A 21,064-nucleotide genomic window follows, 5' to 3' on the forward strand; every position below is an offset into this window, starting at 1 on the left:
TACGTATCGCTATTGCTAAAGCGTATGCATGCGGGTGATTGTTGCGTACTGCGCATGCGTATGCATTGAAGTACGCGAAGGCACAACTGTGATCACAGAGACCACGCAGAGCCATTGCAGAGTGATTGACAGGCAGTGAGCTTTTGGGGGCGGTGACTTGGGTTGTGGTTGGCGAAACGCAGGCGTGCCTGACCACTTGAACGCCGTTGCATGGGCGTGCATAAATTAGCTATTGCAATTGCATCTGTAGCTTGAGTACTCACTGCGTGCAATGTGGTTCGCAATTTCAAAGTAAGGTCAGAGCTGCTGTAATTCTGCGTGAGTGCCGATGGTACTCGATGTTTATGGAGGTTTGCAAGGTATTCCGGATGTGAGATAGCGATACTGGGAGGGCAGTGGTCGTCTCTATGCTGGCAGTGCGACAGCATTGCGATAGCAATCATTAGCATAGTTTTGCAGCAAACCTGCGTCTGCGTGCGATTACGAAACTGCGATCGCAATAGTGATCCTTAATGAATCAGGCCCACAGTTTTAGTACCAGCAGCCATCTACCTGCTCCCCCCCTCCCTCTGTCCTTGGCAGCAGAAGCCATCCCCCTCCTCCCCTCTGTGCGGGGGCAGAAGCAGACATCTCTCTGCCACCTCTCCCTCCTCTCTCTGTGCGGGGCAGTAGCAGCTGGGTAGGACGGAACTGTAACATCTCTCTGCACAGTGTTCGTAGCGCAAGACAGTGCCACTGTGCTGGGGTGACAGTCTTCGGTCAGTCCTGCAGCGGCAGCAGGGTGCAGGGGAGCCGGCTGTGATCTCTCCCTCCCCGGTGACAGCCTGTCATGACTCACCCCCCTGGATGGTGACGCGGCGTGCTTACACAGCAGCTTCCATCACAGCACAGGGCGCTGAATGAGGATAAGGGGAGGGGAAGGGCACACACAGTGATGCGGAGGAGAGAGATGAAAAGGATGGACTGTGCTAGCGGGTGGGCGCTCCAATCGCCCCTTTTGAATCTGCCACTGGTCGTGGTGCTCAACCAAACTTACTTGGTTATCTTCTAAATACAGCAAGAAATGCACAATATTTGAAACTGTGTGTAATCTCTATTGGCAGTAACATTGGATAACTGTAAACTGTGTGTACCCTCTATTGGTAGTAACATTGGATAACTGTAAACTGTGTGTAATCTCTATTGGTAGTAACATTGGATAACTGTAAACTGTGTATATCCTCTATTGGTAGTAACATTGGATAACTGTAAACTGTGTGTATCCTCTATTGGTAGTAACATTGGATAACTGTAAACTGTGTGTATCCTCTATTGGTAGTAACATTGGATAACTGTAAACTGTGTGTATCCTCTATTGGTAGTAACATTGGATAACTGTAAACTGTGTGTATCCTCTATTGGTAGTAACATTGGATAACTGTAAACTTCGTGTAATCTCTATTGGTAGTAACATTGGATAACTGTAATCTGTGTGTATCCTCTATTGGTAGTAACATTGGATAACTGTAAACTGTGTGTAATCTCTATTGGTAGTAACATTGGATAACTGTAAACTGTGTGTAATCTCTATTGGTAGTAACATTGGATAACTGTAAACTGTGTGTAATCTCTATTGGTAGTAACATTGGATAACTGTAAACTGTGTGTAATCTCTATTGGTAGTAACATTGGATAACTGTAAACTGTGTGTACCCTCTATTGGTAGTAACATTGGATAACTGTAAACTGTGTGTACCCTCTATTGGTAGTAACATTGGACAACTGTAAACTGTGTGTACCCTCTATTGGTAGTAACATTGGACAACTGTAAACTGTATGACAGTGATGAAGAAACTGAGGAAGAAGCTGTACAGAGAATTCTAAAGCAGGTCAGACATTGAGCGTATTTGTCTCTAGCCTTGTGAAGTTTGGGCCTAAAGCAGTGGTCAAGGGAGGCTGGCACGCCAGAATTTTTAGTTTTCTTTCATCTTTATGTTCTCATATACCTCCTCCCAGCCACTGGAATGATTTCCCCTACTTAAGCAGTGAGATGACTGAAGACTAGCAGCGCACGCTATTACAAGTAACATTAGTATGCTTGCTGACTAATTTGAAGCAAGAGTCATGTACCCTGTGAGATTACTGGGCTAATGTGTACCCCAAGACATCTGGGGGCTTATTTACAAAGTGTCGGATTGTAAAACCTGACACCCCTGTTCGTGTTTATCCCGATATTTAAAAGGGCAGTGCTTTTACTAGCCATGTCTAGATAGTAAAAGCACTGCCCTTTTAAATATCAGGTATAAACACAAACAGGAGTGTCAGCTTTTAAAACCTGACACTTCATACATAAACCCCCTGGTCTGATTCTTGCCTGTAGGTCAGGCTTATGTGTAACCCCTGGCCTACCCGGATACCTAGAAATGGGTCAAATAAATAACCTACTCAAATAGTGGGTCAAAACTGAACCATTTCATTATTATGATGCACAGCACACAAATGTAGCAAATTTGCCAACAAATACTACGGGGTTAATTTACTAATGAAGTGTAGCTGTTGCCCATAGGAGCCAATCAGATTAACATTTAACTAGCACCTTCTAGAAGATAATAGCTAGAATCTGATTGGTTGTTATGGGCAACATCTCCACTTCTAAAAACTCTCACATTAGTAAATTTACCCCTATGGGTTTAAAGTAACACACTGCACATTACACACTCCTATACCTCACCAGCATCTTGTTTCAGCCACTTTGATGTGCAGTTCCGGCTGCTGAGCCATGTCATAGAGATTGAACTCAACTTTTTTCCACTTTCACACACAGTAATAAGTCCATGGATACTTCACAGTCAAGTTATGGCCAGACATTCACCACCCTGTTACTAGACCAGCTAGAGTCGTAACCACACATCAGCACTCTCCGGGAGAGTGACACCTTTTGCCCTTTATCTGCATCTTTTTAAGTTTCTCGTATGTTCTCCTTTACCAGGATCTATCCATGAACCTATTTCAATCCTCAGCTCACTTGCGCCCACCCTGTGGTGTGTGGCTCCAGCATGTCTGCTAAAACAGGATGCAGTTCAATGGGACACCTGCTGCCCACTTATTGACACAGCAGCCAGGAAGCATATTACAGAACACAAACAAGAGGCATGTGTCCTCCCACTTGACAACATTTAAGAATTTTATAATGGACATAAAATACATACATACAGTGCATCCGGAAAGTATTCACAGCGCTTCACTTTTTCCACATTTGTTATGTTACAGCCTTATTCCAAAATGGAATAAATTCATTTTTGTCCTCAAAATTCTACACACAATACCCCATAATGACAACGTGTAAAAAGGGGCCCTTCTCTCACGATCGCTCAGTTTAGACGGCCGGCCAACTCTAGGAAGAGTTCTGGTGGTTCCGAACTTCTTCCATTTACGGATGATGGAGGACACTGTGCTCATTGGGACCTTCAAAGCAGCAGATATTTTTCTGTACCCTTCCCCAGATTTGTGCCTCGAGACAATCCTGTCTCGGAGGTCTACAGACAATTCCTTGGACTTCATGCTTGGTTTGTGCTCTGACATGCACTGTCAAGTGTGGGACCTTATATAGACAGGTGTATGCCTTTCAAAATCATATCCAAACACCTGAATTTACCACAGGTAGACTCCAATTAAGCTGTAGGAACATCTCAAGGATGATCAGTGGAAACAAGATGCACCTGAGCTCAATTTTGAGCTTCATGGCAAAGGATGTGAATACTTATGATTTCTTATTTTTTTCTTATTTTTTTTTTTCTATTGAATTTGCAAAAATCTCAAAAAATTTTTTTACACGTTCTTATTATGGGGTATTGTGTGTAGAATTTTGAGGACAAAAATTAATTTATTCCATTTTGGAATAAGGCTGTAACATAACAAAATGTGGACAAAGTGAAGCACTGTGAATACTTTCCGGATGCACTGTACATGGTACACACTATAATACAAACCGTGTTATAAACACTTTGAGGGTTTTGTCACTCCCATCTCGTCACACAGCCTAATATCACATTGTGTGTCAGTGTGCTTTTCTGTGGTTGCTCTTTTATATTTGGACTGAGACAGAGGGGTTAGTGGCTAGGGGAGAGTACTGGCAGTATTATATGACTGTGTATTGCACTTACTGTTACTAGTGGTCGTCTTATTGGACCTTATTACTAATGACCACCTTACTGGCCACTACTGCTACTTATAGGCATCTTACTTAGCACTTCTGTTATGAATAGGCAGCTTACTGGGCACTACTACTATAAATATGCATTTTAGGGGACACTCCTGCTACTAGTCGGCATCTTACTGGGCACCTCTGCTACTAAGAGGCATCTTACTGGGCACCTCTGCTACTAAGAAGCATCTTACTGGGCACCTCTGCTACTAAGAGGCAACTTACTGGGCTCTACTGCTACTAATAGGCATCTTGCTGGGCATCAGGCCTGCCATCAGGGGGGACTGCCAGGACTCAAGTCCTGGACCGGAGAGAGAGGGGGCCCAGGTGGCAGCGGCGCCGGGCGAAGATTGCACTGGGCAGCAGGCAGGGAGAAAGAACATCAGCACTGTGGCATTTGAACAATGAAGCCTGCCACAAGCCAATCACATCTTGCCGAATAGCAGCCAATCAGAAGCAGCTGCTCCTGATCAGCCAATCAGGAGCGACCTCTGCTAATTGGCTGCTGTTCCGCGAGCTGTGATTGGCTCGCGGCCGGCTCCATTGTTCAAATGCTGCAGCACCGATGCTTTCGTTCTCCCTGGCCTGCCTGCTGCCCAGTGCATTCCTTGCTTCTGCCATCCGGCCCCCTCTCTATCAGGAATACTAAGAAAGCAGGTATGCTGACCCTGCCCTGTGCCAACCCCCCTCTAGTCCAGCCAACCTTCCCTTCAATGTCCCCTACCTGTCCAGCCAGCCTTTCCTGCAATGTCCCCCTGCCTGTCCAGCCAACCTTTCCTGCAATGTCCCCTGCCTGTCCAGCCAGCCTTCCCTGCAATGTCCCCTGGGTGTCCAGCCAGCCTTCCCTGCACTGTATTCTCCCAGTCCAGCCAGCTTCCCTGCACTGTCCCCTGCCTGTCCAGCCAGCCTTCTCTGCAATGTCCTCTCCCAGGCCAGCCAGCTTCCTTGCACTGTCCCCCCCAGTCCAGGCAGCTTTCCCTGCACTGTGCCCCCAGTCCAGCCAGCCTTCCATGCCCGCCCCCAGTCCAGCCAGCCAGCCTGCCTTTTCTGTCCCTACCCCAGCCAGCCAGCCTTCCCATACGCTCCCCCTCCCCAGTCCAGCCAGCCTGCCGTTCCTGCCTGGGACCCCCCCAGTCCAGCCAGTCTTCCCTGCACCCCCTCCCCATCATAGTCCAGCCAGCCAGCCTGTCTTTCCTGCCCCAATCCAGCCAACCTTCACTGTGCCCCCCTCCTTGTCCAGCCGGCCTGCCTGCCTTCACTGCCCCTCCCCTGCCCTAGTCCAGCCAACCTTCCCTGCCCGTTGCCCCCCCTAGTCCAATTAGCCTTCCCTGCCCTTTGCCCACCACAGGCTGGTCTTCCCTGCCCTGTGCCCCCCATTATTGTCCAGCCTTCCCTGACCTGTGCCACCCCCCCCCCCCACCATGTCTAGCCATCCCTGGTTTACACTCCAATTGATGCACCACCCCTGAAATAGCTCCATCCACATTATCCACAGCTCCGCCCAACTCTTCCCTATACCCGGGGGGGTGGGGCCTTCCTATTTTGTCAGTACCGGGCCCCACAATTTCTGATGGCAGCCCTGCTGGGCACTACTGCTGCTAAGAGCCAATTAGCGGCGAAAAGTCCATTATCGGCGAATTATCGCCGATGATGTCACTTTCGCCATCTTCACTTATCCCCATATTCAATTTGTCAAGTTTTCACCATAGAATAGGTGGCAAAAAAAATTGGAATTGGGGATTTGGGGTGCAGACTTTAAAAAAGTACGCTGCAGCCCTTGGATTGTCCCCTAGTTATCTGTGTAAAAAAAAAAATGAGCATAGGACACCCCAAAAAGTGGTTTCGTTTTGGGGGCGAAAAAAAAAAAGTTGGGGGACAAACTTAAAAACTAGCAAAATTGACACGGGGGGTCCTCATGTATGCGGCAGGTGTTTTCTAGAATGCAGTTGGTTGCGGAAGGTGGATTTTTGAAGAATTTTTAAAGTTCACTTTAGAGGCTTCAAAATATGCTTGCACCCATTTTCATGTACCCCAAATTTGATGGGACTAGTTGTTTTAAAAAAAAAAAAAAATGTTGCTAAATGCTATTCTTCACCACTTATTCAAAGACTCATAAAAACACCTGCCGACACCGTTTAAAAACCCCAAATACATTCAGCAGGCCAATTCGGGGGGTACCCATAGTGATCCAAAGTGACAGGACTTTTCGCTACTTACCTTTCCACCGGGTCCTGTTTTTGCCAAATCCTACTTGAATACGGGGATACACGGGCACGCGCCCAATACTTTATCCCCAGGAAAAACTGCGATGACGACGAAAAGTCCGACCTCGGACTTTTCGCCGCTAATTGAATACGGCCCTAAGAGGCAACTTTATGGGTTCTACTGCTACTAATAGGCATCTTACTGGGCACTACTGCTACTAATAGGCACCTTAGTGGCCACTACTGATACTAAGAGGCAATTTACTGGGCTCTTCTGCGAAAAGTCGGAATCCGTGAAAAAGTATCACTGATTGCGACTTTTCGCCAGGCGGAAACATCTCCGTATTCAATTCCATCGGCTTTTCGCGTACGCAATGCAATGTAATAGGCAAAAAAGTTTTGCATATAAATAGCAGGTGGAAAAACGTGCACAATTGCGATTTTGGGGTGCAAAGGTGCAGAAACCACCCTGCACCCTTGGGGCAGGTCCCCAAAGAATAACTGTGTCCAAAAAAACCTTAAAAAGGATGAGGAAGACCCAAAAAAATCACTTTAAAAATAAGGGCGAAAAAGTACAAAGTCGGGGTAGACACATAAAAAGTAGCAAAATAGTCTTTTGGGGGGTCTGCAAGTATGGGGGAGGTGTTTTTTGGAATGCAGGTGCTTGCTAAAGGTGCGTTTTTGGCGTCACTTAAAACTGCACTTTAGCAATTTTAAACCATTCTTACACCCATTTTCAAATACCCCAAATTTGACAGGACTACTTATTTTCCCGAAAAAATACTGCTTAATGCTTTTATTCACCACTTGTGCAAAGATGCTATATAGAGGCAATTGAAAGCACTTATGTACCCCAAATAGCTTCAGGGGGGCTATTCGGAGACATCTATACTGATCCCCAATGTTAGTGCATCATTTGGGGGGTGTTAGGCGGATTTCCCCATCTTTGACAGCACTTTTCACCTGTTAGAGTTTTGCCAGGACGTGTTTCGCGTCCTTTGGAATTGAATATGGCGAATAGCAGGAGCGCGCACGAAAAGATTTTGCAGCCAAAACACGCGATGTAGGTGAAAAGTCTGGCATGCGAAAAAGTATTGCGGGTGCGAAACTAATTGAATATGGCCCTTAATTGGAATTGTTACAGTTTTACTGGGCACTTTTTCTGGCACATTAGATCTTGAGCAATTATAATGGCATGTTAGATCATGTTGGGCCTTACCATGGGCACATTAGATTCTGTGGCACTATCACTGGAATATGAGCTGTTGCTGGGTATTTTTACTGATATCTTATGTTTTACTTGGAATTATTACACTATTGGAGATTGATGGACAATATCCTGCCGCCTTCTAACGTGTGGCATCAGCACATTCAGATTAATCTCTATCCTTATGACTGGTATATGTTGTCTTGAAGGGCATTGTCCTCAGTGTATTTGACCTTGATGGACATTATTACTAGCAATCACAGAATCTGAAAAGCAGCACTATGTACTGCCCCCAGGGCACAAGACGTCAGCTGGGTACATACTACACAATGTGACTAACAATGTGAGGGTCGTTTCAACTTCACAGAACACAGGATTTAGACGTAGACACTATGCAATCTTTCATACAAACGCACGATATATATCATGTCCGGGGATTGTATCACATTAATCGTTTCTCCTGTACACTATGGGCCTGATTCGCCACCGGTTGTTGCGTTCTGCGCATGCGTATGGCCCCTGGCAAAGTAAGGGATTGGTGCCTCCCCATATATCTCCCTACCACTTGTGCTCTGTGCTCGGCTGGCAGGTGTGAGGGGTGTGTAAAATTCAGACAAGATGCAGTGGCGTAAATTCATCCCAGACGCCCGGAGGCAAGTTATAATTTGGTGCCCCCGTCACAGCCGCTGACACTGTAATGTAGCAATTTGCAAGCAGACAGGCTATAGATAGAGGAAGGCAGCAGCTAATGGTCAGACATGGAGCATTCCTCTAGTGTATGGTGGCTTCTCAGGTGCCGGGAAGGGGTGCCATGTATTGGGCGGCCATGACGGTACTCTCCGGGTACATAGTTACAGCCCTAAGCGGGGTAAATATGTCGTGGACAATGGAGGAGGTGCCCCTTCAGAGCTGGAGCCCGGCGATAGGCATCTCCATTGTCTCCCATAGTTTTGCCCCTGACAAGATGGCAAAAGGAGGGGGAGAGCCAGTGGATTTGGAGAAGAATGGAGTTGTGTGTGAGTGGGTGTGATAACTATCCCCCCCCCCCCCCCATCCTGCCCCCAGTTTCAGTGCTTGTGCTCCTTCAGTGCACAGTTTACTACTGCTTGCAATATGAATCTGGGATATCCTTGTCACAATTCATCCTCCACATCCCAGACGTATGCATAAACACACATACACTGGGAGCCTACACTACCTTGTGCACCATGACACAGGAACTCACATAAATGCTGTCACGCATGCACACACATGCATGGACTTGGAAGCGATACCAGCTTGGTACCAGAAGAGTCTTCTGGTACCAAGCTGGTATGTCCCCCAAGTCCATGTCCTCTCTCCCCCATCCGCTTTCTCCTGCCAGGAGGACGGAGCTGCATTGCAGTGCTGAGCACCGGGTGATGCTGTTAAAATATACAGAACTCACCAAAGTGGGCTCACCTGTGATTTTTCACCTCCATTGCAACCCCAGGTCCAGTATGCAAGAGCAGCAACAATGCGACTACAAACGTGGACACTAGTATTTCTTCAAGCAGCTAGCCCATCCTAGCTAGATCATCAGCTGGAACGCAGCAGCAGGCCTTTCTCAGCCAATAGGAAGCCTCCTGCTCCCAGCAAGTCAGCATCAGCAAAAAAGTGGGTACATAGACAAAATAAGTGCAGCTACGGCATCAAGGAAGTGGATCAGCGCTTTGTCGCCTGTGGAGTGTAAGGCTATTTTGCGGATCCTCTGTGTGTGGGACCTGCCGATAATCCAGCCCTGGCCGCAGCACCTATGTGACGTCATACGCGGTGCGGATGGAGGAGACGCTTCACTGCAGTGTAAGAAGGCTTGTGAAGCCTTCCACTGTGCTGCCAGGCCCATTAGTATTATGCCCAAGACTCAACCCCTTGCCCATCTGGGCAGGTAGGGGGCAGCAGGTGGTGGCAGTCAGGTGGAGGGGGGTTAATGGGGGCGCCTCGGATGGCCGCTTGGAGCCAGTGAAATTAAAAATAATTTCTGTCTCCAGCTGATCCTGTAAGCGACGGGCCTATTTTTATGGGAGGCCTGGAGCTGCAGCTCTATTTTCCCCGACGGATACTTGCCATATTTTCTGCTATTAGCCTGTCTCGCCCACCTCGGGCTTTACAGGAGGTGGGACAAACCTGCGGAAGGAAGGGGAAAAGTAGGAGGAGGGGAGAGGCTGTGATTGGGGAGGGAGAGCTCCGGGCCGACTCCGTAGCTCCTTCAGCAGCACCTGGAAGGAGCTGTGTGTTACGGAATGGGGGCGCTTGCCCTATTTGCCCCCACTGGATCCATCCCTGATTCTACTCCCTGCTGCGGGTGGTACCGCCGGGCAACGCCCCCCCTTCGGCTGGCGCCCCAATGGATAAATACGCTCCTGCACAGAATATTTCAGCAATTCACATCAGTCCCTGGCCCAGTGGAGCTTACAATTGATATTCCCAAGCACATGGACACACACATGTACTAGGGTTACTTTTATGTCAGAAGCCAATTAACCTACCAGGATGTTTTTGGAGTGTGACAGGAAACCACAGCTCTCTGAGGAAACCCACGCAAACATGAGGTGACCTTACAAACTCCGCATAGGTCAGGAATTGAACTCATGAGCTCAGGGCTGTAAGGCAATAATACGAACTACTGGACATGGGTGTAACTACCATAGGTGCAATGGGTGCAGCTTCTACGGGGCTCAGAGCTGAGCGGGGCCCATCTTCCTTGTCAAAGTTACATGTCTTATATACATATTTCACCATTGGGTGGTACATAGGAGCTCTTACAAACTTTTGCTATGGTGCCTTCAAATACCTGGTTACGCCACTGCCACTATGCCGACCATTGTATTAATAGTTTATCAGACAGGTAATCTTGGAGACTTTAATATGGCGTTGTCCTGGCAGTGTGACATTAGTGGGGTTACTGCTTTTTCATCACCGTAAAACACACAATAATATGAATTTGTTATTCAGTGCTGTCGGCTTAGCCCGGTTTTCATGTATCATATTAAGAGATGCTTCTAAGCTTCCTTTGACTACTTCCTACTACCACAGACATTGTTGTATACTCATGGGCATTGTTGTATACTCTTATCAGACCTATATCATTACTATTCTGTCATTACTCGCAGCTCTCAGAAGAAGTAGTCTTAGACGAAGCGAGTGGATATAATATTCTCCCTGAACAGAGCAGAACTATGGATAACAGCACAGGAAGGCAAGCAGCAAATAAACTTCTCCCAACACAGAAGGTACGTGGAGATATCATAAATATATATATTATATTGTAAGAAATAAAGACAGTTATGTTACCATGGTGGCTGCGTATTCCGGGGTTCTTCTACCTGTAGGATTCAAACATTCATGAGTTCTGGAGTGGAAATGCCCATACAGGTATCCATGAGTTACATCACCACCAGGCCAGCAGATTTACCATGCAGAGTCCACAGCAAACACTGGGCATTCCAGCAACATTAACCCAGTCGGGATCGGTATGATTTACTGCCGGCCTTATGGGCGGCGGTTCAAATCCCGACAGCGGAAGCCTGGCAGAGGTGAAGATCCCAACTGCGGTAAAGGTAAGTATAAACTAACCCTAACCCTCCCTTAGGGGTGCCTAACCCTAACCTCCACCCCAAGTGCCTAACCCCCCTTTAAGTCCCTAAACCTAACCACCTCCTTCCCCGCTGCCTAATCCTCCCGTGAAGTGCCTAACCCAAACCATCCCCTATCCTAACCCTCCCGGGGGCTGCCTAACCCTAAGTCCCGCCCCCTGGGAGCCCCTAACCGAGACCCCCCCCCCCCTGCACAGCTTACCTTCGGTCGGGATGCCGGGCACCCGGTGTAGGTAAAATGACAGGCGTCGGGATTTCGACGCCTCTCATTAGACCCTTGCCGGGATTAGACAGTTGGGATGCTGACGGTCGGGACTTAGACCATCGGCTTCCTGACTGCATACCTCCTAGTCATCCATCCTCAGTGTTTATGCGACTAGTGAGCTATCTGTGACATGAGCCAAAAGGGTCTGTCACAAAACTCTGGCTGAAAGATCTGCTAGCTGAGTGTTCACATTTAAATGATCTTGCATCACATTTGGGCACTAATATGGCAGCGATTACACCCATGCATAGTGTCTGTATAACATATAACATACTAAAAGGACCACAATAGCAGACCTAAATAACAGGTTTCACAGAAACAATTTCTGGTTAAAGGGTATAATGGGGGCATCAACCTAGATCAGTCCGTATACTGTTTTACAGGCAAATTCCTGGGCCTAGTTTCTGAAGCTTCATAGCGAAGATCTTTATATAGAGCTCCCCACATACCAAAGCCAAAGTCTTTATTCGCCTGCACCAAGGCATGTCAGTGTAAGAATGCACGTTTACCATGTTAAAGAACAGCTGATGAAAGAAACACAAAATGGAATCCCTACCATAGAGATTATTAATGCATATTGTTGATTGCTGAACTCTCAGCAACATCACTAGCTGGGCAAGGAGGGATTGTTAAACTTCCAGGATCCTTGGGGAAAATGATATTACCACTCTGGCAATTACTGCATTTAGTTTCTGAATACAAATAAACAAACAATAAATAGATGGTCAATATTGTGACATATATAAATACATAGAGGTCCTCCTGATCAAATGATCTAATACGGCTTGGTTCAGAAAATATTAAATATTTAATAATAAAATAATAACATAAATTATACACAGAAAAACATGAAAAATTAATATAGGAATAATCAAATCCTCATGTGGAAAAATGGAGCTCAGGCTGGTGAGTTCATTGTCCATATGAAAAATAGAATATATAAAACATAATAATAGTCACCGATTCAAATAGCAGCAAAATGTCAGAAGGTGGAGTAGTATTCCGGGGCAATCCGGGTGATTATCCAGCAGCGGTATGGTAAATTACCAGCCTCCTAGGGTAGTCCGTATGGAAACTTGTCTCCTATGATAACGGATAACACTTGACCATCTATTTATTGTTTGTTTATTTGCATTCAGAAACTAAATGCAGTAATTGCCAGAGTGGTAATATTGGATTCCACTTGGTTATCACTAATTTAATTTTACATTTCTGATATCAGCGCTGTTCATCCCCCCTTTTTTATATCTATATTTGCCTGGAGTTTGACAAACTCTTTGAACCAGCTGCTTTGACAGCGCTATTCAAGTCGTATCTCTATTGTTTCCTTAGGGAAAATGCCATGCCATTTGAATAGGGTTTTCCTGTGTATTTAACCATCTGAGAACAATGGTGTTAAACAAGATTCAACAACCCAGGTGCTTATACTGTACATAGGTTTTCCATCTAAAGACCTCAAGTCCCCAAAACGATCAAAGTACAAAGGATTTCCATGCTTTATTATGGGTAGTCGAATGTGCTCAAATTAGCAAGTCTGTGGTATCGCAACATATTTTCTTAGGGATGTAGTCAGCATCCCGGAGTGCGGGTTACCGACGAGCAAATACCGCCACCGAAATCCAGACACCAGAATCCCGACCGCCAGCATCCTGAAGGTAAGTATTAGGCGTTAGGGAGAGGGTTATGGTGCGAGGTTAGAGTTAGGCATTAGGGGGAGAGTTAGGGTTAGGCACTAGGGGGGAGGGTTAAGTTTAGGGTGCGGGGAGGTTAGGTTTAGGCACTAGGGGGGAAGGTTAGGGTTAGGCACTAGGGGGGAAGGTTAGAGTTAGGCACCGGGGTGTGAGTGTTAGCTTTAGGGTGCGGGGAGGGGGAGGTTAGGTTTAGGCACTAGGGGGGAAGGTTAGGGTTAGGCACTAGGGGGGAAGGTTAGGGTTAGGCACTAGGGGGTAAGGTTAGAGTTAGGCACCGGGGTGGGAGTGTTAGCTTTAGGGTGCAGGGAGGGGGAGGTTAGGTTTAGGCACTAGGGGGGAAGGTTAGGGTTAGCTTTAGGGTGTGGGGAGGGGGAGGTTAGTTTTAGGCACTAGGGGGGGGAGGTTAGGGTTAGGCACCTGGGAGGTAGGAGAAAGGGTTAGTCTTACCTTATTTCCTTATGGGTGTCGGGATTCTAACTTTCGGGATGCCTCCGTCTGTATTCTAACCAGCGGCATCCCGACCACCGGGATCTCATACCCAACCCATTTTCTTACATAGTCAGAGCTTAATTTGTAGATAAAAAGTACCAGAAGTGTGTGTTTCAGTACTAATTAATCCTTATGCATATTAAGGGTAAAGAGAGAGGTCTATCAAGTTCAAACATTCACTAATCATAATTGTATCCAATCCGATCAAGGCAAAGCAAAATCCCCAGTTCAACAGCTGTCGGTATAGCCTCACAGAGGGAACACAGAATGGATAACCTGCGCACTAAAGGCCTGATCTGGCTTTGGGAATAGAGTGAGATAGAGCAAGTAACTGTGCACCTGGACAAACCATGCTGCAATGCAAGGGGTGCAAATACATACATATTTTTTGGCATGTAGGGTAAATACTGGCTGCTTTTGCATGTAGGCCACAAATACTGTACAGCTCTATTTTTACCCAGCAATGTAAATTTCAGTTTGGACACCCCCCCCTCCCAAAACTAAATATCTCTGCACATTTTAAATCTGACCCACCTGCAGTGCAGCATGGTTTTACCAAGATGCACAGTACTTGCTCTATCTTAAGGCCGGTACACAGTAGACGATATCTAGTGTGTACCGACCTCGTTAACGACAGGACATGGCGGGGTGCCGGCATTGCAAGTGCGTACACACTTGCTGATACCGGGCGTGACAGCAGTGACCATGCTGCATTTGGCAGCATGACCCCTGCTGACGATATCGCCCGACGGACCTGCATGCAGGTCCGATGTGCGATGTAGCTGATGACACGCTGGAGCACGCATCATCAGCGGCATAGCTGGTACACACTGCCCGATGTGGATGAGATGTTGTTCTATCCGCCGGATCGAATGTCATATCGTCTAGCGTGTACCCAGCATTACTCTTCTTCCCAAAGCTAAGTCTGTTCCTGAGAATCAATGTGACTAGTGTTCTAGGGTTTTCATAAAGCTACAATGTCTGCATCATATCTGTGAGCATGTAAGATTTATATTATTTTTCTTTGTTTATACAAACTCTGACATATTACACATTACCGTAACAACATTGCCAAAACCTGGGAAGGTCGCTGCTAAGCCCTGTAATATTAGACCAATATCTCTAATGGTAGACACACTTCTGATCGTACTGGGAGGTTATTTAGTTATCAGCATACTTGCCTACAGATGTGTCCTCTTACACTATTGCTGCAGTCACCCCCAAATAGCCCTTCTCAGTGCTCCAGGTCCCGTGCGATCTGGCTTGCGCCAAGTGTATTCTTCGCTAGAATGTGCTTCTTAGTCGCAATTTGATGCAACAAAACTACTTAACCTGATCTGATATGTGACACTTGTGCATCTGTGTGTGAATGAGTCTGAATCTGTATAAGAAGTGCTACCATGCTGAGGACGCTACTATTTTTCATAACAAGTTTCGTTGTGCTTCGTATAGAGGGCCCGATTCAGACCCGCTTGCTAGATACGTTCGCACGCAGCCGTCAACTGCCAAAGTATGCAAATCCTGCGACCGCACAGCAATACATTAGCACGTTCACTATATCTTGGCGTTCGATCGCAGTGTCTTTTTAGACGCCCACCAGCCTGTCACAAGACGCCCGCTTTCCCTTAGTAACACACGTCATTTCCAGGAAGTGTATGAAACAATCGGTAACATCTAGTAACATCTGACCCATACGCACAATTTGTTTCTGACCATACCCTACCGCCAGCACTGCGAGTGCTGCTGTGTGACATAGGCAAGCATGCATTATTCTTCTCTCTCTCTGAATCCAATGGGGGACACTGGGTGCCCTCTCTTCATGCTCTTTTGTTCAGTGTCGTTTTTCAATGTTATATTCATCAAGATTATTGTTCTCATTGGAGAACGTTATTCTCTCCTTTCCCCTCCGTTCTGTCCTTTGGGGCTATGTTAACAAAAAGCTGAATTTCGAGCAGCCAATGGTAATATATAGGGGGGATCTTGGGCAGTAATTGATACATTTAAAATGCCCAAGCTTATGCCCCAGTATTTCAGTGTTCCCAGCTGGATTCAGAGAAAAGGATTCTGAAACAGCAATGATTCAGAAACTATATATATATATATATATATATATATATATATATATATATATATATATATATAATATAGAAACACCCTTGTAAAAAGGAAATGAGCGAGAAAATATTAATCCAGTGTCTACACATATGATATGGGAGTGGGGGGAAAACTTTTCATGGTACTGTATGTCACCAGTATGGTGGCCATCTTGAAGTTAGCCATCTTGGATGCAACCCTAATATTTAAATAGGTAGGTATAGACATATCAAACAGCTGCAGAATTTCATAAGAAAAACAATGTTGTTCTTTGTTTTAACGTATCTTTATTCATTCTCGAGTTTTAACTTAAAGTCTATAGCAGTGGTCTCCAACCGGTAGCTCGCGGTCTTAATTTTGGTAGCTCACCTAGCTGCAGCACTGCAGAGTAAACTAGGAGGAAGTGACCTCTGATGTGTGGAACAACAGGGAAGCACGTCAGGTGATTACCGCAGCCTCTACAGCAATCACCTGAAGTGCTTCCCCGTGGTTCCACCCACAGCATCTACGCTATGGCGGAGCAAGAGACTCCCGCTCCACCCAGCCCTGCCAGAAAGCCACACAGCAGCCCTGCCTATATCTTTTGCACGTACCTCCGTGGAGTCAGTAATTAACAGTGAAATGTTTTTTATTTACAGACTACAACAATATCACTGTAATAATTAAAAGCATTTGTTATTTTCTATGAAACATTTATTTAATTTTCATTAAATGATCTTTAATTGTTCGGTTATTTTTTCTACAATTTTAGTAGCTCTTCAGGTTTAATTTTTCTAAAGTAGCTCACACCTCCAATTAGGGTTAGCGACCACTGGTCTATAGGATATGTTTGAAGTGCTGTCCACCATGTTGCAGTGTTAAGGCTCTCCTCTTTTCCCTTTCCTGATGAACCTTGACCAACATGTCTGGCTGAATCTGAGCACAAGCATCAATAATTCGTTGTTGCAGATGATAACGATCTTGTATCCCCACAGCATAAACACATTCCTTCAGGTAACCCCACAGAAAGAAATCCAACAGCGTTAAATCTGGGGATCGTGGTGGCCACTGGACTAGACCTCTGTGGCCAGTCCACCTTTGGGGAAACTGCACATCAAGATATTCCCTGACAAGGAGTCCATAATGAGGTGGGGCACCATCTTGCTGAAAGAAATTAGGATATGATCCATCCTCTGATAACTTTGAGGGAAAAATCTCTTCATCTAACAACCTCTTGTACCGTGCTGCTGTTAATGTTCCATCAATGAAGAATGGTCACTCTATATGGGTACCCCACAAACTATACCAGCTGTTTTGCCGAGGCTACAACCCTACAGGCATCCACCCAGTGAGGGCTTGTCTCTGACCAGTACCTGTGGTTCTGCTTGTTTACCTCACCATTGACAAATAAATTTGCCTCATCACTAAACAATACCTGGTGTGGAAAATGAGGGTTCAGTTGAAGTTGCTGTGTTACCTCGTGTACAAACACCACCCGACGGTCTGGGTCATCCTCAGTCAGGTGTTTCAACATCTGAATCTTATAGGGGTGCCATTTATGTGTAGACAAAATTCTTTAAAATGGCCATACAACCAACCCCACATTCACGAGACAGCCGAATAGTGCTGTGTTGTGGGCTCTTTGAAAATGATGCCATCACAGAAGTTGTTGTTGTTCATCTGTAACAGTGTTTGGTTGTCCACTTTTTGGTTTATCTGCAATTAATCTGGTTTCTTTAAATTTGGCAAGGAGTTTGGCAACTGCACTGTGAGTAATAGGTGGCCTGTTTGGGTGATGTTGTTTGAAATCATTTGCAATAGACGTGTGCTTCGCATACTTACCGACTTTAGAAAACTCTTCTATGGGAGCAGCCTGGAGAGGAAATTCTGCTGACAGGTTCGGGGGCGGAGCCAAACTGTAGGCTTCATTAGGCCCCACCCCTTTACTGGAAAAGTCAGATTTGCGGATCCGCGAGGAGGACCCCCTTTCTACGGACCCGTAAAATCTCCCCATCCTGCCCACTTCACTAGGAAGTGGATGGGATGCAGGAGATCTGCCTACTATTCCGAAAAATCGTGAGCCTCCCGCAGCTTCCGGGAAAGTAGGCAAGTATGGTGCTTCGTTCTCCAGGTGTTTGTGTTAATGCCATTGTCATTAATGTCACTACCTACAAAAGAAAACTCAGTTGAAACTAGAGAATGAATAAAGGGCCTGTTTCAGAGCCATTCCCTAGATGCGGCCACTCGCTCTCATCGTATGCAAATCCAGCGCACGCCCAGCAAGGCAGGCGATCGCACGGCAAGGCATTAACACGCCCACTATGTCTTGGCGTGCAATCACTTTGTGTATGCAGACGCTCCCCAGCCATTGTTAAGACGCCCACTTGCGCACATCACTTCAGTGTATACTTCAACCAGGTGACGTGTACTATGACGCTGTCTTTTAATTATGCACGCCTTTGAAACATCGTTAAGATTCTCAGGTACGCCTGCGTTTGCACCTCCACTCCCCCGTTTATAATGTCCTGCCCCTGTTACCACCCACAAACGGCTCGCACTAGTTCATGCACACGCCCTGCGAAACATACGCATGCGCACATTGCAAAACATCGCTCGCTACGAGCGATCGCTTGCTAGCGAACAGGTCTGAATCAGGCCCAAAGTTAAAACAAAAATGTTTTTCTTATGAAATTCTACATCTGCTTGATATGTCACATGACTACCTTCCCAATTAAAAAATTAGAATTGCATCCAAGAAGGGCCGACTTCAAGATGACCGCCATAGTTGTGACATTCCCTAAAGAGTTTTCCCCCCACTCCCATATCATATGTGTAAACACTGGATTAATATTTCCTTACTCATATCCTTTTTATAGGGGTGTTTCCACAAGTATGGACCTCGCTGTATATGTGTGTATGTGTATATATAAGACAATTGCGTTTCTCTTTTAGTTCTATTCAGTGGTCTGTGTGCTGGATGCTCCGGTCTAAAACCTTTCTGTGAACCTCGATTTTCTCTGTTTTATATAATAAAAAGATTTTTAAAGAAAGAATTTCAGAATTTGCTGTCACACATGGTTTTTCTAGCTTGAATTGGATATATTTGAAGCAATATTTGTTATAGTATTCAGCCTAAGGCTTTTGACACAAATTCAGTAGCATAAAGTATTCTGGCTGTGTATTTCCAATTAATTCTGTGTCATAATCTCCATGTACAAGGCCACAGCTCAGATCCAGCCGGCTAGAAGCAGAGCTGTAAAACCCATACAGCCAGATAGCGATGAGGATGAACTGCCCTGGTGCTGTATCTGCAATGAGGACGCTGCCTTACAATGTCATGACTGTGACGATGATCTGTACTGTAAGAGATGCTTCAGGTAATAGCTATGCACTCCAACTTCATGCAAGACTGTTAATGGTTAACATAGTACAAGCATGCATCACTTTCAGACTTCACTTTTATTACAACTCTTTTCTGTGTGTTGCTGCACCCAGGGGTGTATTTATAATGGGTGCACGGTGTGCGGTGCACACTGGGTCCAGGGGGCTCACACTGCACACTCTGCACCCATATTTAATTATCTTTCCGCAGATTCCATTGTCCTGCTCTAGAGTGCTGTACCGGCGCTGCAGAGCAGCAAACAATCACAGGGAAAATGGATGCTGACATTTTCCCTGTGACTCGCGCATGCACTTAAAAGATGTCCCCTGGAAAAAGGGGCGCCATTTTCCCGGAGACCCGTTCTTGACATAGAGGAGGGGGCCCAAACGGAGGCTGCACACGGGCCCCCTTCTCTCTTAAAACACCCCTGGCTGCACCTAAACCATCTTGCTCCACCAGCAAAGTGTAAACCACTCAGGAGCTCATTTAGCATTCATACTGTAAGGTAGGGTACACACTGATAGATATATTGCCCATTCAATTGAATGGGCGATAGATCTATGGTGCATCTCCTGGTGTGTACACCGGATATGTCTGTGAACTAAGTCATTCACATATCTATCTGATCTGCTGTGCAGCGCAGCAGATGAAGATATATCTTGCAGATATATTTCTGTGCATCTGCTGGTGTTTACGGGCAACATACTAATCGCCCGTACACATACTGCAGGGACTCGGCGGTGAGTGACAGCTCAACTGGGCGGGCAATATTTAAATGTCCGCCCAGTTGTGACGTCAAAGCTAACTGCACAGACACATCACTAGAGCCATTGGTATGTGTGTATACTTACCAATCGTTTGGCCGACCCATTGGCCTAGTGTGTACCCAGCTTTGATCATACATGTTATTACTTATTCACAACATCCTAATTAATAATTGGTGTTGTTCAGCCTGTACCACGCTTCTACAACAAATTAATCCTTCTGTTTGTGTATCAGGGAAGGACATGATGAATTTGACCGTAAGGAACATCAGACCTCTCCTTATCGCCCTCCCAGAAAGAAGAACGGAAGATAAAACGATCTAAGTAAACTTATAGATATTGATCTTGGCGCTGTCATACATTTGGTACAGACAACACCTAAGCAGTCGTACATGAACTGCTTAGTTCCGTTAGTAATGCTGTGTCAGTAGCACTTACAAAGACGATTTTCATATTATGTATATAACTTCATTCAGTGTAACTGTCCTTAAAATAGAGCTTTACCCCTGTGTATCAGCACTGGTCATTTGAGAATGCTCATTTGTCCGAAATCAGATATATAATAATTGTGTCTTGTTTACAACCTGTTTTACATGGTGGTCCCCACTGAGAGAGTGATGAGAACTTGTGTAGATCTAGACTCTCGTATATTTAAGACCCTTTATCACCGTCCGTGTTTCCTGTTCCATTTTACAAGCCACTGTTTAGTACTATACAATAAAGGGATCTGAGTTTTCAGTTGTGTATTAATTATTAACAGATACCTTGTGTGCTATAATTATTTATGAGTAACAGACATCTGCACATGAGAGTCACATAACCGAATGTCTGCTGTCACCACCCAGTTTTCTCTATAAGCCATGACATGAACTGAGGAGTGTGGATAAAGAAAGTGCAATAAAAATCATATGAAACAAAGGGCCTGATTCAGACCCACTCGCGAGCGGCTGTCCGCTCGCAAGTGGGTCGATGGTCTGCACTGAGCATGCGCACGACGGAGGGAGCTCCGTCGTGCGCATGCGCCAGACGCGACGAGCGAAGGACTTTCCTTCGCTCGCTGTGTCTGATCAAAGGGGGCGTGCTGTCAATGTTGATTGACAGCACGCCCCCTTTGGTGGGCGTGCCGGGGGCGTGCCTCCCTGACGGGGGCGTTCCCAAGGGAACGCCTACCGTCAGAAGCCGGCCCACTGAC

General features: G+C 46.0%; 1 pseudogene across 1 annotated transcript in view; it reads left to right on the top strand.

Annotated features, from left to right (window-relative positions):
- LOC148451056 (abscission/NoCut checkpoint regulator-like) overlaps nucleotides 1-20,589 on the top strand; it is a 96,570-nt pseudogene extending 75,981 nt beyond the window's left edge. The window contains exons 8-11 of the transcript XR_015875182.1: nucleotides 1,792-1,868; nucleotides 10,726-10,845; nucleotides 18,946-19,103; nucleotides 20,108-20,589. The product of XR_015875182.1 is annotated as an abscission/NoCut checkpoint regulator-like (transcript). The remainder of the gene's footprint in view (nucleotides 1-1,791; nucleotides 1,869-10,725; nucleotides 10,846-18,945; nucleotides 19,104-20,107) is intronic.
- Nucleotides 20,590-21,064: the final 475 nt, after the last annotated feature.

This window comes from Taudactylus pleione, unplaced genomic scaffold (assembly GCF_031769625.1).
Source record: "Taudactylus pleione unplaced genomic scaffold, aTauple2 ptg001187l, whole genome shotgun sequence".
NCBI lineage: Eukaryota > Metazoa > Chordata > Amphibia > Anura > Myobatrachidae > Taudactylus > Taudactylus pleione.